Below are 14,832 nucleotides of genomic sequence, written 5' to 3' on the forward strand. Positions count from 1 at the left end.
CACAGAAGATGAGGAAATTGATAAACACAATAAGAGTGATAGAGCACTGTGGCTAGAGGGTCGAGAGTTACAGACTCCTCATGGCTCAGGGTTCCACAGCCATAAATGTCCACAGCTGCAGCCACGGCCTTTGCAATATCCTGAAGTTTGAGAAGGCCCACTTGCCACTATTTCCTCACCATTCCCAGGCTCATGGGGCCTAGTGGGAATTCTCTCCAGGGCCTCTCGCCAAGGCCCAGTTCTCCAGTTCGGCAGGGCCCTTGCACTTCTGTCATCTCTTCATTCATTGATGATGCCTGCCATCAGTGGGATTTAAAAAGTTCCCGGTGAATGAAAGTGCTGTAAAAAATGCAAGACACACACACGCTGTCTTTCAGGAGAGAATACCCTGTTTTATTTGTCTTCCCCAATACAAGGGTACACCTCACCTATACATTTTCTGTTTAGAGCACCTGTCCATTTGCACCAGAAATCTCAGGACTAGAACTTCAATCTCCCAGGTTATTTTTTTAAGTGCTTTCTTGCTTCTTGTAAACCGTAATTTGAAACTTGCTGTTCCTGAGATGAAAGAAGGGGAATTTACTGTGTCAGTCCATGCACCAACACAGCATTGCACATTATCTTTTAGCCAGGCTGTAGAATAGTTCACTTTTAAATGAGAAGGTAGAGCTGGATTATAGGCTTTCCTTGTTTGCTAAATTTGTAGCCTTAGGCAAGTCATTTCCCCCTGTGTTTCCATATGTAAATAGGGATAATAATCCTTTCCTATCTCATAAAGGTGTTATAAAATATACTTAATTATTATTTGCACACTGCCTTGAGGTTCTCAAATGAAAGACTTTCAGGTCCAGCACATGTGTTCTTGAGTAATGCATGTTCTCAGCACACCTATAAAACCAGGAAAAAGCGATTTGAATGGTAATTCATTACCTGTTTTTGTGTCTTTTAGAAAGCAAGAGTAAATACATAAAAAGATGGAGGTTTCAAAGGCCAGAGGAAATGCTGAAATGTCTGCTTAGGCAAGTGTGTTTTTTGAATCTTTCAGCAAAACCCCATCTTACTGTAAGCAATGCTTAGAGATGACTATTTGGGGGCAGTGGAGGTCATTACCCCACTTGCTCCCCAGAATTTGGCCTGTGGGGCAATGCTGTTAGTTTTGCCATCACAATCTTTTGGGCAGAGTTAGCAGCTGTTGTTATTCCATTCTAGCCCCTCTCCTCCTGCCCACGCCACTCCTTCATGCCAGGAGATGTGGTTTCTCTTCCACCCTCCTGTCCCTGGAGCCAGCAGGGAGTGTGAGGACAAGATGGCTGCTCCTCCTGCCCCAAGACTGACCAGGTGGAAGGTGAAGTGAGTGGTCCCCTGGCTCTGTTGACTGCTGACCCAGGCCACAGCTTTTCTTTTGTTGGTCCACCCAGAGAGCCTGGGGGGAGCTGACCCCCACCCAGCCCTGGAACCCAGCAGGGCCCACTGGTGGGTCAGTTGGAGGTTTCTATTAGCTGTATTGGGCTCCAAGGCTTAGGTTGCAATTCATTACCCTACCATGGCCCCTGGCCCTGACTAGGATCTGGGGCAGGGCTAGGGGTCTTTTATTCCGCAATACCTGTCACCCTTGGATGTAGGCAAATGGGAAGCAGCATGGATAACATGGGCCTGGGAGCCAGAAGGTCATGGGTTCTAATCCTGATTTTGCCACTTGTCTGCTGTGTGGCCTTAGGCAAGTCACATCACTTCTCTGTGCCTCAGTTACCTCATCTGTAAAATGGAGATTCAGACTGTGAGCCCTCTATAGAACAGGGACTATGTCTAACCCTATTTGCTTATGTCCACTCCAGTGCTTAGTATAGTGCCGGGCACAAAGTAAGTGTTTAACAAATATGTTATTATCATTGTTATTATTATTATATTAGCTTGGGGGTCAGGGCAAGTCAGGCTCCACCAAGTCATGCACACTTAAAGCCTCCTCTATGTGAATCCCCAGCTCAAGTTGGGGACCCTTATTCCCCAAATGAAAAAAAGTTGACATCTATGGCCATGTCTGAAATGGACAAAGAACCCCTTTTCACTAGTACCATTTCTGATCACCCTTCTCTCCCCAAAATACTGATGTTAGCACATCTCTGATCAAAAAAGAGCATTTCACCCCAGAATGTCTTCTTCCCACCTGCTGTCACCCTGAGGGTCCTCAGGCCTGTCCCCAAAGTCCACAAAGGGTGGTGGCAGCTGGGATGGGGAGTGGTGGTCTTCTAGCTCCTCCAAAAACCAGGTAGCAGTTGAATATATTTCTAGGCTGAGAGGCCCACGAAAAGGGCCGACTCTAAAACCACCCCACTTTCATGGACCCTAAGGCTGAATTTCAATAAAAATTTATGGAAGCAAATCTCCCTATCACTAGCTGACAAGTCAGTTACTACTAAAGCTGTTGATGCTGTTAAGATGCAGACATATTTCCACCCCAGATTTCAACCTGGCCTTCCGTAGCTCCATGCACATTCAGCCAGAGTGTGTGAGAATAACTTTTCATTATAGCTTACCTTTAACATTTAGCATGCAACAAACCAATAAAATTGCTCTTAACTTATTTATCCCTTAAACACTACTTAAGTAATAAACTGCTATTTATGCCAAGCTGTTTACTCATGAACATTTATCAACTTTCATGTGAATGAGTAATATAACCTTTCAGGCTTCTTCATTACAACCAAACTACACCAGTATCATGTCATATAAAATAGAAAAAAGACCAGTGCAATGTACAGGTGTGGGAGAAGCAAACTGGTGTGTGTTAAAGGAACAGTCAGAAAAGTATACAGAGATAGAGACCAATACCCGTATACTCACTCAGACAATTCCTGAAGTCACACGAGCCCAACATTCATTCATTCACTCATTCATTCATTCAATAGTATTTATTGAGCGCTTACTATGTGCAGAGCACTGTCCTAAGCGCTTGGAATGTACAAATTGGTAACAGATACAGTCTCTGCCCAACAGCCACTCTTAACACATGGGTGTAAATACACTCACACACACACACACTGTATTTTCATTTTACATTTACTTATTTATTTAGCTAATTCATCCTGATGTACTCACACTACTACCTGTGTATCCTTGTATATAATACTTCCTCTATTTGTAAGTAATTTTTGTCTTCCCACTTCCCCCATTAGATTGTAAGTTCCCTGAAAAAAAGTAACCTAATGTTTGCTTCTGGTATGCTGTCCTAAGGGCTTAGTACTGTACTCTGCACTCAGCAAGCACTTAATAGATAGCACTGACTGATCAAATACCCACTAAAATACATACATTCACCAACACCCTAACTGGTACAGAAGTGCCCCACTAGCCAATTACTACTTGGGACCTTAACCAATTCCAATCAGAGCTTGTACAGAAAGCAAACCGGGGGCAAGTCAGGGAGATGCAGAGGGGAGGGGGAGAAGAGGAAAAGGGAGGTTTAATCAGGGAAGGCCTCCTGGAGGAGATGTGCCATCAATAAGGCTTTGAAGGAGGCGGGGAGTCATTGTCTGTGGAAACGAAGGCCTTCCTTGTGCACTTACTGTTTGCAGAGCACTGTACTAAACACTTGGGAGAAAGCACTAATTTGGAGTAAATCTCTGAAGTCATAAGATCCTGTCTTATCACTAAGATCACACATAAGGTCACATTAAGGTCACGCTTGTCTGCTGTGTGACTTTGCTGTGTAACTTTGGGCAAGTCACTTAACTTCTCTGTGCCTCAGTTACTTCATCTGTAAAATGGGGATTGAGACTGTGAGCCCTATGCAGGACAGGGACTGTGTCTAACCTGATTTGCTTGTATCCACCCCAGTGCTTATTACAGTGCCTGGCACATAGTAAGCACTTAACAAATACCATTGTAATAATAATAACCAAGATAGAAACACTTCCAAGTTTATATATATATATATATTTATATATATGTGTGTATATACTGTATTCTGTATGTATATACAGTAGTCCCTTAGTCCATGGGGATTGGTTAGAGAAGCTCCCACCAATGAGGTGAAACCGCAGATTCCACCTGCACTGTAGCTACACTTAGAGCTCTGAGGGCCGCTCAGACTTCCTTGGGGAAAGGGAAAGCCGGAGAGTCAGCCAATGAAGAGATGCATTTGAAACTGCTGGTGAACCAAGGAAGCAGACCGCAGGGGTTGGAGATAGGGCTGTAAACATTGGTGACCGCCAAATGTAAATCACTGAAACTGTGTACCAAAAATTTGTGAATGCCAGGCGACTACTGTAGATAGGTACTTAAGGTACTTGCAAGGTCAACTTCACTGGCAGGGGCATCTTCTTCGAGTATGAAGGACAACTATATATTTATGGCACACATAATTCATGTGGAATACTTTATCTTGGCTTGTAATCAGTTGGCCATTTTGGACATAAGCAAGATGAGTAACTGTCAGTCAATCACATTTATTGAGCACTTACTGTGTACTAAACTTTCGGTAGAGTACAATATAATAGACACATTTCCTGCCCACAAGGAGCTTACGGCCTAGAGTGGGGGAGACAGACATTAGTATAAAGAAATTGCAGATATGTACATAAAGTGCTGTGGGGCTGGGAGAAGGAACGATTGAGGGGAGTCAGGGTGACACAGAGGGACAGGGAGAAGAAGAAAGGAGTCAGGGTTCACTTGGTGAGGGCAGCAGCATGTTCATCACAGAGATGGATACTGCCTGATCCCTCAGAAAGATTTCAGCTGCTGGGCCCTTCACAAAGATGGTGATTGTGTTGCCCACTTCAAAGACGGCAGTTTCGCTGCCCTGCATGAAGATGGTGGTGGGACAGAAATGCTCCTTTAGCAGGGTCCAAGTTGGGGTCACAGAGCTGAAATGTCCAGTGTCCCGATTCCAGAGGCAGCGGCAAGGGTGGGGAGGTTGTATGGGAAGAGGTGGAAAATTGTTTTCTACAAACCATAGCATATTACTTCTTATGTTTGAAGTTTGAAGTAATATAATGCTATTTTATGGAAAGTGGCAACTGCTTATCGTTATTTTTTCTTTGCCACAGGACAGCTGAATGCCTGAAGCCTATCCTGTTGGTGTTTTGTGCCTCATATTTTAAACCAATTTTATCTTTTTAAAATATTTAGGATTTTGGTTTTTGAAAATGGACCAACAAATGCAGTCCCAATAAAATTAGGATTCAGTATGGCCAAATGTTTACAAAATGTTAAAATTAATTCAATAGTATTTATTGAGCACTTACTATGTGCAGAGCACTGTACTAAGCGCTTGGGATGAACAAGTCGGCAACAGATAGAGACAGTCCCTGCCGTTTGACGGGCTTACAGTCTAATCGGGGGAGACGGACAGACAAGAACAGTGGCAATAAACAGAGTCAAGGGGAAGAACATCTCGTAAAAACAATGGCAATTAAATAGAATCAAGGCGATGTACAATTCATTAACAAAATAAATAGGGTAACGAAAATATATACAGTTGAGCAGACGAGTACAGTGCTGTGGGGATGGGAAGGGAGAGGCGGAGGAGCAGAGGGAAAAGGGGAAAATGAGGGTTTAGCTGCGGAGAGGTAAAGGGGGGATGGCAGAGGGAGTAGAGGGAGAAGAGGAGCTCAGTCTGGGAAGGCCTCTTGGAGGAGGTGAGTTTTAAGTAGGGTTTTGAAGAGGGGAAGAGAATCAGTTTGGCGGAGGTGAGGAGGGAGGGCGTTCCAGGACCGTGGGAGGACGTGACCCAGGGGTCGACGGCGGGATAGGCGAGACCGAGGGATGGTGAGGAGGTGGGCGGCAGAGGAGCGGAGCGTGCGGGGTGGGCGGTAGAAAGAGAGAAGGGAGGAGAGGTAGGAAGGGGCAAGGTGATGGAGAGCCTCGAAGCCTAGAGTGAGGAGTTTTTGTTTGGAGCGGAGGTCGATAGGCAACCACTGGAGTTGTTTAAGAAGGGGAGTGACATGCCCAGATCGTTTCTGCAGGAAGATGAGCCGGGCAGCGGAGTGAAGAATAGACTGGAGCGGGGCGAGAGAGGAGGAAGGGAGGTCAGAGAGAAGGCTGACACAGTATAAAAACATTCTCCCAATAAGTAATACATTTTATAAAATTCTGTGGATTGAAAATGATAATATTTTTTAGCAGTAAAAGAAATATAATTGTTTTGCAATGGACCTAGTATAAAACACTGTCATCTTTTTTGGGTTATTTATAGAAATAACTGTGTGTTTTAGATCAGTGATAAGGTGATAATTATGAAGTATGTCTGTATTCAGTGAAGGCCAGAATGTCCATTTTTAAATAAAAATGGAAAATCAATCCTATCCAATCCAGGTGAATTTGCAAAGTGAGTGGATTCACTTCCTGGAGTATTAGTTTGGTCTTCTGTGACTCTGCGTTTCACTTACCAAACAGAACACAAAATTGCCTCTAACACTAGTGATCAGCTCAGATGAGAGAGATCCCATTTAAGGAAATCACAGGGGTAAAGTGATTTGAGAAGCAGTGTTGCCTAATGGAAAAAACATGAGCCTGGGAGTCAGGGGACTTGGGTTCTAATCTCGGCTCTGCTACTTGTCTGCTCTGTGGCCTTGGGCAAATCACTCAATTACTCTCTGCCTCAGTTACCTCATCTGTAAAATGGAGATTAAGACTGTGAGCCCTACGTAGGACAAAGACTGTGTCCAACCTGATTATCTTATATTTACCCCAGTAAAGTGCCTAGTAATAAAAAATGCTTAAGAAATACCATTTAAAAATGTAAAGTATCCATATAAATATCAGCCCCCCATTCATGTCGCTACCAAGGAATTAGAGCTGGCAACTTTTGGTGCCCTAGGTAATAGGAAAGGGTACAAAAGGCAGTTGAACCAGGAGGTAAGATGTTTTCAGCAGTCTTATCTTGAGGTGAGTCGTGTAAGAATTGTGACTTTAATGTGGCTCGGTGGAAAGAACACCGGCTTGGGAGTGCGAGGTCATGGGTTCTAATCCCAGCTCAGCCACTTGTCTGCTGGGTGACTTTGGGCCAGTCACTTCACTTCTCTGTGCCTCAGTTCCCTCATCTGTGAAATGGGGATGAAGACTGTGACCCCCACGTGGGACAACATGATTACCTTGTATCTCCCCCAGTGCTTAGAACAGTGCTCGGCACATAGTAAGTGCTTAACAAATGTGTCATTATTATTAGCGTGGCACAGTGGAAAGAGCCCGGGCTTGGGAGTCAGAGTTCGTGGGTTCGAATCCCGGCTCCACCGCTTGCCAGCTGTGTGACTTTGGGCAAGTCACTTCACTTCTCTCTGCCTCAGTTACCTCATTTGTCAAATGGGGATTAAAACTGGGAGCCCCACCTGGGACAACCTGATCACCTTGTACCCCCCAGCGCTTAGAACAGTGCTTTGCACATAGTAAGTGCTTAACAAATACCACCATTTATTAGAGAACAGCATGGTTCAGTGGAAAGATCCCGGGCTTGGGAGTCAGAGATCATGGGTTTGAATCCCGACTCTGCCTCTTGTCAGCTGTGTGACTGTGGGCAAGTCACTTAACTTCTCTGTGCCTCAGTTACCTCATCTGTAAAATGGGGATTAAGACTGTGAGCCTCACGAGGGACAACCTGATTATCCAGTATCTACCCCGGCGCTTATAACAGTGCTCTGCACATAGTCAGTGCTTAACAAATACCAACATTATTATTATTATTAATGGTATTGGGTAAAAGACACCAATGATTTTTAATTGTTTAAAATATACTCAGCATGTAACATTCTTGAAAGGTTTTGGACTGAAGTTCCTGAGAATTGAGCTCCCCAAGCAGCAGGGCTTGAAAAGTATTAAGATAAATTTTCAGTATGAACAAACAGAAAATGCTTTTGTCTTGAACAAGAACAAGTGTCTTCAGGGTGAGGAGCAAATCTCCATGGTCCATTTAGTCTTTGGCCACTTTTCTAGGAATGACAATCAAACAAATTAACATCACCTTATTGTTTCCTTAGGTCACCCAAAGAAAACATTGAAATTTTAGTTAGCTAGACGGTTGATGAGATGAAATAATGTGTTTAGTCTTAAAAGATCCTCATATTTTCTAATGGCAAATTACAGGATTTGCTATCAAATAGCATAGAATACTGCTATAATTACAGGATTTGCTATAATTCATTTTCATTATATGATTTAGTTAAAACATAATAGAAGAATGAGGGAAGAATCTTAACACTACACAAGCCTGTTCTGGTATAACACAATCTACAATTTAGTTCATGTAGATCTGGTATAAGAAGAAACTGTTGCTCATGCATGTGGCCTCTATCACAGTGTGATGCAGCTTCACTTCTCAGCCCATGTCTCAGACTCATTGTATTGTACTGTACAGTACTTTGGGTTTCTTTGTATTGTTTCGTCTTTATAAAATTCAATTCAGCGAAATAAAATGGAGTGGCAAGAGTATAAACTGATCTGCTAATAGTGTTCTGAACATTAATTCAGGAATTTGCATTGAAAAATGTCATTCATGCTATTTTCAGACCATGTATCCACCAGCACCTCAAATGCCATTGCATTAGCGGTTTTTCTAACATGATGCTCCCCTGACATGTTTTTCAAGAACATAACCCCATGTTTTGAGAGAACTGGGTGCGCTAGCCAACTTCTCATTTTGTCCTCAAGGGCACAAAGGAGGCTGGAAATTTATGTGGGGAAGAGACAGGACTTAAATAGCTAATAAGCCACAAAGTCGCCATTCTGGATCTTTTCAATCCTGATTTGGAAACTTTCTGTCTCCCAGAAACCTGGGATGAGCACGCTTGGGAATCCAGCCCACAAAGGTGCAGGATCCCGGCCTACATTGCCCTCACAGAAGGGTCACCTAACAGTACTAAGGATAGTACTTAGTTGCTATTTACCATTTATCCTCAGACAAACTTGTTTTGAGTGCCTCCTCTTGATGTTTGTTCGAAGCTAAGAGCAGACTTCGAAATTGCACGAACAAGATATAGTTCTGGGTGACAGAAAACTTTTCCTTGGAAGCCATTATCAATTCAAAAGGTTAAAAGTTTCAGTTATTTGTTGGAATGATGTATTGTTCATAGTAATTTGATGCAAGAAACCGCAGGAAACTGTCTAGCAGTGTTTAACAAGTTTTGACAACACTTGTGGGAGTTTCTTCTGTACTTTATAGTTAATTAAAGAAAGTCTACACACAGGCACACATACACAAGCAGAGAAGATAGTAATAAAGGAGCCCATTCATTTCGTGGAACACAGAATTTAAGAAGAAACACCTGAGGTTTTGCCAAAACTATCTACGTTGCACAATGCATATGAGTCTCTGTATTTTTCTTGCTTGTATGGCTCTGTTTCTGTGTTAGTAACTCTATCCAATTTAGAAGTGCTTGGGTTCAAACCTTCAGTTTCTTTCCCAAGCTACTCTCTATGGAATATAACATTCCTGTCTGTGGGTAGCCTCCTGTAAAAAAAGAATAATGAAATTTTATGTGATCTCATTCTGAATTTTTACTTATCTTCTCAGTGCCAGTGATGAACTGGATAAGTTTCTAGGTATTTTAACAACTGTACTTTGTTCAGTAACCTTGTTAGATTCCATGAGTGGAGAGGAGAATTTTAAGGCAAGCTAGACTGCTCATGAAAATACCAGTAAGGACTGCCCTCCTTCACTTCATCTTGAAACACAGGACAGGACCATAGGATGTCTGGACCCAAGCAAAGTTACATGGGTTCCAACCTTGCTTCATTTTGTAATTTACTGTCAGAAGTGAGTCATGATCATTCTCAGCATTAGGAATGGTCACAATGTAGAGAATAATAATAATAATAATGTTGGTATTTGTTAAGTGCTTACTGCGTGCAGAGCACTGTTCTAAGCGCTGGGGTAAACACAGGGGAATCAGGTTGTCCCACGTGGGGCTCACAGTCTTAATCCCCATTTTACAGATGAGGGAACTGAGGCACAGAGAAGTTAAGTGACTTGCCCACAGTCACACAGCTGACAAGTGGCAGAGCTGGGATTTGAACTCATGAGCCCTGACTCCAAAGCCCGTGCTCCTTCCACTGCGCCATGCTGCTTCACAATGGGGCCTAGAGAAGAAAGCAAGGGCCTGAGAGTCAGAAGGACCTGGGTTCTAATCCCAGCTCCATGACTTGTCTTCTGTGTGAATTTTGGCAAGCTACTTAACTTCTCTGTGCCTTAGTTACCTCTTCGGGAAAAATGAGGATTAAGACTGTCAGCCCCACATGGGACATGGGCTGTGTCTCATCTGATTAGCTTGTATCTGCCGCAGTGCTTAGTTCAGTCCCTGGCACATACTATGCTGGTACATAGTATGTGCTTAACAAATACAGTAAAAAAAAAAAAGAGTCACAACAATGTCAAGTGGCAAGGACAATTACAGTTCACTATTCTTACTATGACCTTATTTATGGTCAGGAGGGACCACCTAATTGGTAAAGACCTCTGTATTACTGGAGATTTGTCTTTACAGGGAGTAGATCAATCAAGCAACCAATCAGTTGTACTAAGCCCCATAGTAAGTGCTTGGGAGATTACAATATAGCAGTTGGTAGACGTTCTCTGCCCATAATGAGCTTACAGTCAAGATGGGGAGGACAGACATTAGAGAACTAGGGATCCAAAAGCATCTTCCGTAGTGATAAACTCAGTACTCCTGACCAGAGTACACTGCCACTTGTCTGCTGTGTGACCTTAGGCAAGCCAGTTAACTTCTCTGTGCCTCAGTTACCTCATTATTAGTATTATTATTGTGAGGAGATTCTAGTAGGGGTAATTTAATTCTCCAGTCCACTTCACTCTTTTAAATTTCCCCTGTATGTGGAGCTTTCCTACAGCCATCCTATTATATATTGGAGCAGCTTTTAAATTCCTTTAGTGTTCCTCCCAGGTAGTAGCTACTTTCATAAGAGGAGGGAGAACTGTGTTTTGGTAATAGTATTAATAATAATAATGATGATGTTGATGGTATTTGTTGAGTGCTTACTATGTGCTAAGCACTGGGATAGACACAAGGTTATTAGGCTGTCCCATGCGGGGCTCGCAGTCTTAATCCCCATTTTACAGATGAGGTAACTGAGGCACAGAGAGGTTAAATGACTTGCCCAAAGTCACACAGCTGACAAGTGGTGGAGGTAGGATTAGAACCCAGGTCCTTCTGACTCCCAAGCCTGGGCTCTTCCACTAAGTGACTCGGGTTGGCCCACTTAGATAACAGAAAATACCTGGGGGCAATGCTTTAGGACAAAAGATGCTAGATACATTTCTGCGTGTTTAACAGTTTTCAAAGAAATGATTCTAAGAAAGTAAAAAGTACTTGAGAACTGGGGAATAATTCACTGAGTTGTTCTAGCGCATAGTACACAGTATATATGAAACTGCACTCTCAAAGGTCACCAGTCATCTCCTTCTTGCTAAATCCAGCACCCTCTAGTCTGACTTAATCCTCCTCAACTTCTCAGTTGCCTTTGAGAATATGGACTACCCCCCTCTCCTGAAAACATTATCCAAACTTGCCTTCAATCAATCAATTATTAATTTATATTGAGCATTTGCTGTGTGCAGAGCACTGCACTAAACACAAGAGAGTACACTATAACAATATAACAGATGCATTCCCTGCCCACAATAATCTTATAGTCTAGTGGGGGAGGCAGATATTAATTGAGGTTGCAGGGGATTGTGACTGAAAGCACTGCTAGAGAAGCAGTGTGACTTAGTGGAAACAGCATGGGCTTGGGAGTCAAAGGTTGTGGGTTCTAAGCCCTGTTCCACCACTTGTCAGCTGTGTGACTTTGGGCAAGTCACTTCACTTCTCTGTGCCTCAGTTACCTCATTTGTAAAATGGGCATTAAGACACTAAGCCCCATGTGGGACAACCTGGTAACCTTGTATTTATCCCAGAGTTTAGAACAGTGCTTGGCACATAGTAAGTGCTTAACAAATACCATTATTATTATTATTATTGTTATTACATGTTAAAATGTGGCAGATAACTGAAGAAGTTAATTCTGCAGTTAAATACTCTACGGAGCTGGAGCAATAGCTGACGCTCTTGTTCCATGCATGTTGGGTCCCCTTTGTATGGAATTGACTCTCAAATTCCTCAAGTTGTTTAAGGAGCATGCTCTAGTGGAAAGATCACAGATCTGGAAGTCACAGGATGTGGGTTCTAATCCTGGCTCCGTCACTTGTCTGCTGTGGGATCTTAGATGAGTTATTTAACTTCTGGGCCTCAGTTTCCTCATCTGTAAAATGGACTTTTTACAGAAGCAGCATGGTCTAGTGGACACAGCATGGAGTTGGGTAACAGAAGGTCATGGGTCCTAATCCAAGATCCGCCACCCATATGACCTTGGGCAAGTCACATCTGGGTCTCGGTTACCTCATCTGTAAAATGGGGATTGAGACTGTGAGCTCCATGTGAGGCAGAGACTGTGTCCAGCCCGATTTTGCTTATATCCACCCCAGTGCTTAGTACAGTGCATCTCACATTGTAAGCGCTTAACTGATACCATAGTTATTATTTAAATTTTACTCCCTTCTACTTAGCCTATGAACACCCATGGGGGACAAGGGAAAGTTTCCAACAAATTATCTTGTATCTTTCCCAGCTCTTAATACAGTGTGCTTGATAAAAAAAATAAACTATTAACAAGTACCGTAATTATTGTTAGTATTAATAGCAACTCAAGGATGCTTTCACACCAGAGATGAAATATGCTTGGAAACTAATTAATCTCCCTAATGCATGCCTTTATCTGAAGTAAATTGTTCTTCTTTTGAGGGGCAGGCCATATCTTGTATTCATTCATTCATTCAATCGTATTTATTGAGTGCTTACTGTGTGCAAAGCACTGTACTAAACACTGCTTGAAACAAATTACGAGGCCCTGAGGATAATGTTGCGGTTTTAATAAAATATAATATGAAAGAATCCATTATCTACTTCTAAACTAACTCATTCTGCTTCCCAAGTTCCACTGTGACCTCTGATGTGTTGTGATAGATAACTCAAATTATTCCAACCACTTCGGGGCATTAACTTTTAGGCTAGATCTGCATTCCAGGCATAGAAAATCATCTGTGGGTTTTTGTGGTGCTGTTTTGTTTGGATTGGTGTAAAGTTGTGTACTCTAGTCATAATGATTGCTGATCTTTATCAATATCAATACTGCCTTTTGTTGTTTTTGTCTGGGTTAGTGTAAAGTTGTTTACACTAGTCATAATGACTGGTGATGTTTGTAAATATCAATACTGCATTAGCTGCCAGACTACCCTGCACTTTGGGGAGAAATTCTTTGGGTCAGGTTTATACTCCTTTTAACTGGTATGTGGAGAGGTGTAGAACCTCTCCAACTCCCCAGGGCCATCAATTGGCTGGGTCAGGTCACCAGCTTGGGTCACTCACTGAGTGGCTGAGAACCTGCTCTAGTGAATGGTGTCCCTTGATTCATTGGAACTTGGGAAGAAGAGGTTTTCTGGAGCCAACTCAACTCTCTCCAGGTGTCCTCCAAATGAAGGAAGATGGGTCCAATACAAGTACAAAGATTGACCAGCGTCTGATTTGCTCTCATCTTCCAGGGATCTTTCTCCTCAAAACAGTTGTATGCTATTTCAGCAGGTCATCATGCTCGTGTTGAAAGTTGGTGGAATTTGCCTAGCCACATTGGAAGGCTGCTTCTGGCAGTCAAAGCTCCCGTCATCGGAGGATGCATCTTGGTCTTTTAAAGCAAGAAGATGCTAATTACAGCAGACACCTGGAGTTTAGGTCAGATATGAAGCTCCATAATACTACCTGCATAAAACCCAAGAGCTGAACATAGCTGGTTTCCTAGGTGGATGAAGAGAAAACTGGGGATTTTTTTTACTAGGACATGGTCAAGGGAAAAACGGTTGACTAAAAGTAATGCTACATTGTTATCTAGGTCACACATCTTAAAAACTAGGTTCATAGGCAATGTTCTACCCAGGCAGGACCTTCGGGCTGCACTGGCCTGTACTGAGTTATAATTGTTAGTCAAATCAGTTAATGATATTCTAGTGCTTACTGTTTTGGTAAGCACAGCCCTGTGCCAAAACCACGATCGCTGCTGTGGACATAGAGGGGGCAGCTGATGTCAATCATGTAGGTAAGGCAGAAGCAAGAACAAGGATGTCATGGTCCGTAACATCAGTATATTGGGTTGAAGTGACCACATGAATTACTGAATATGTATAACAACTAATAATTATGATATTTGTTAAGCACTTATTATATGCCAAGAACTATTAAGTGCTGGGGTAGATACAAGGTTATCAGGTTGGCCCACATGTGGCTCACAGTCTTAATCCCCATTTTATAGGTGAGGTAACTGAGGTACAGAGAAGTTAAGTGATTTGCCCAAGGTCACACGGCAGACAAGTGGTGGAGACAGAATTTGAACCCATGTCCTCTGACTCCCAAGCCCATGCTCTTTCCATAAGCCAAGCTGCTTCTCCATTAATATGTATACATTAATTTTGTATTCATTAATGCTGAAGGTGGATGGCAAGAGCACAGTCTTGGGAGTCAAGAAGGATGTGGGTTCTAACCCTGGCTCTGCCACTTGACTGCTGTGTGACCCTGGGCAAGTCTCTTAACTTCTGTACCTCAGTTGCCTCTTCTGTGAAATGGGGATTAAGACTGAGCCTCATGAGGGACAGGGGCCGTGTCCAACCGGTTACCTTATATCTACCCCAGTGCTTAGAACAGTGCTTGGTACATCATAAGCACTTAACAAATACCATTATTATTATATAAATAAATTATGTATATGTATATAAATGCTATGGGACTGGGAGGGGGTGATGAA

Source organism: Ornithorhynchus anatinus, chromosome 2 (genome assembly GCF_004115215.2).
Source record: "Ornithorhynchus anatinus isolate Pmale09 chromosome 2, mOrnAna1.pri.v4, whole genome shotgun sequence".
Taxonomy (NCBI): domain Eukaryota; kingdom Metazoa; phylum Chordata; class Mammalia; order Monotremata; family Ornithorhynchidae; genus Ornithorhynchus; species Ornithorhynchus anatinus.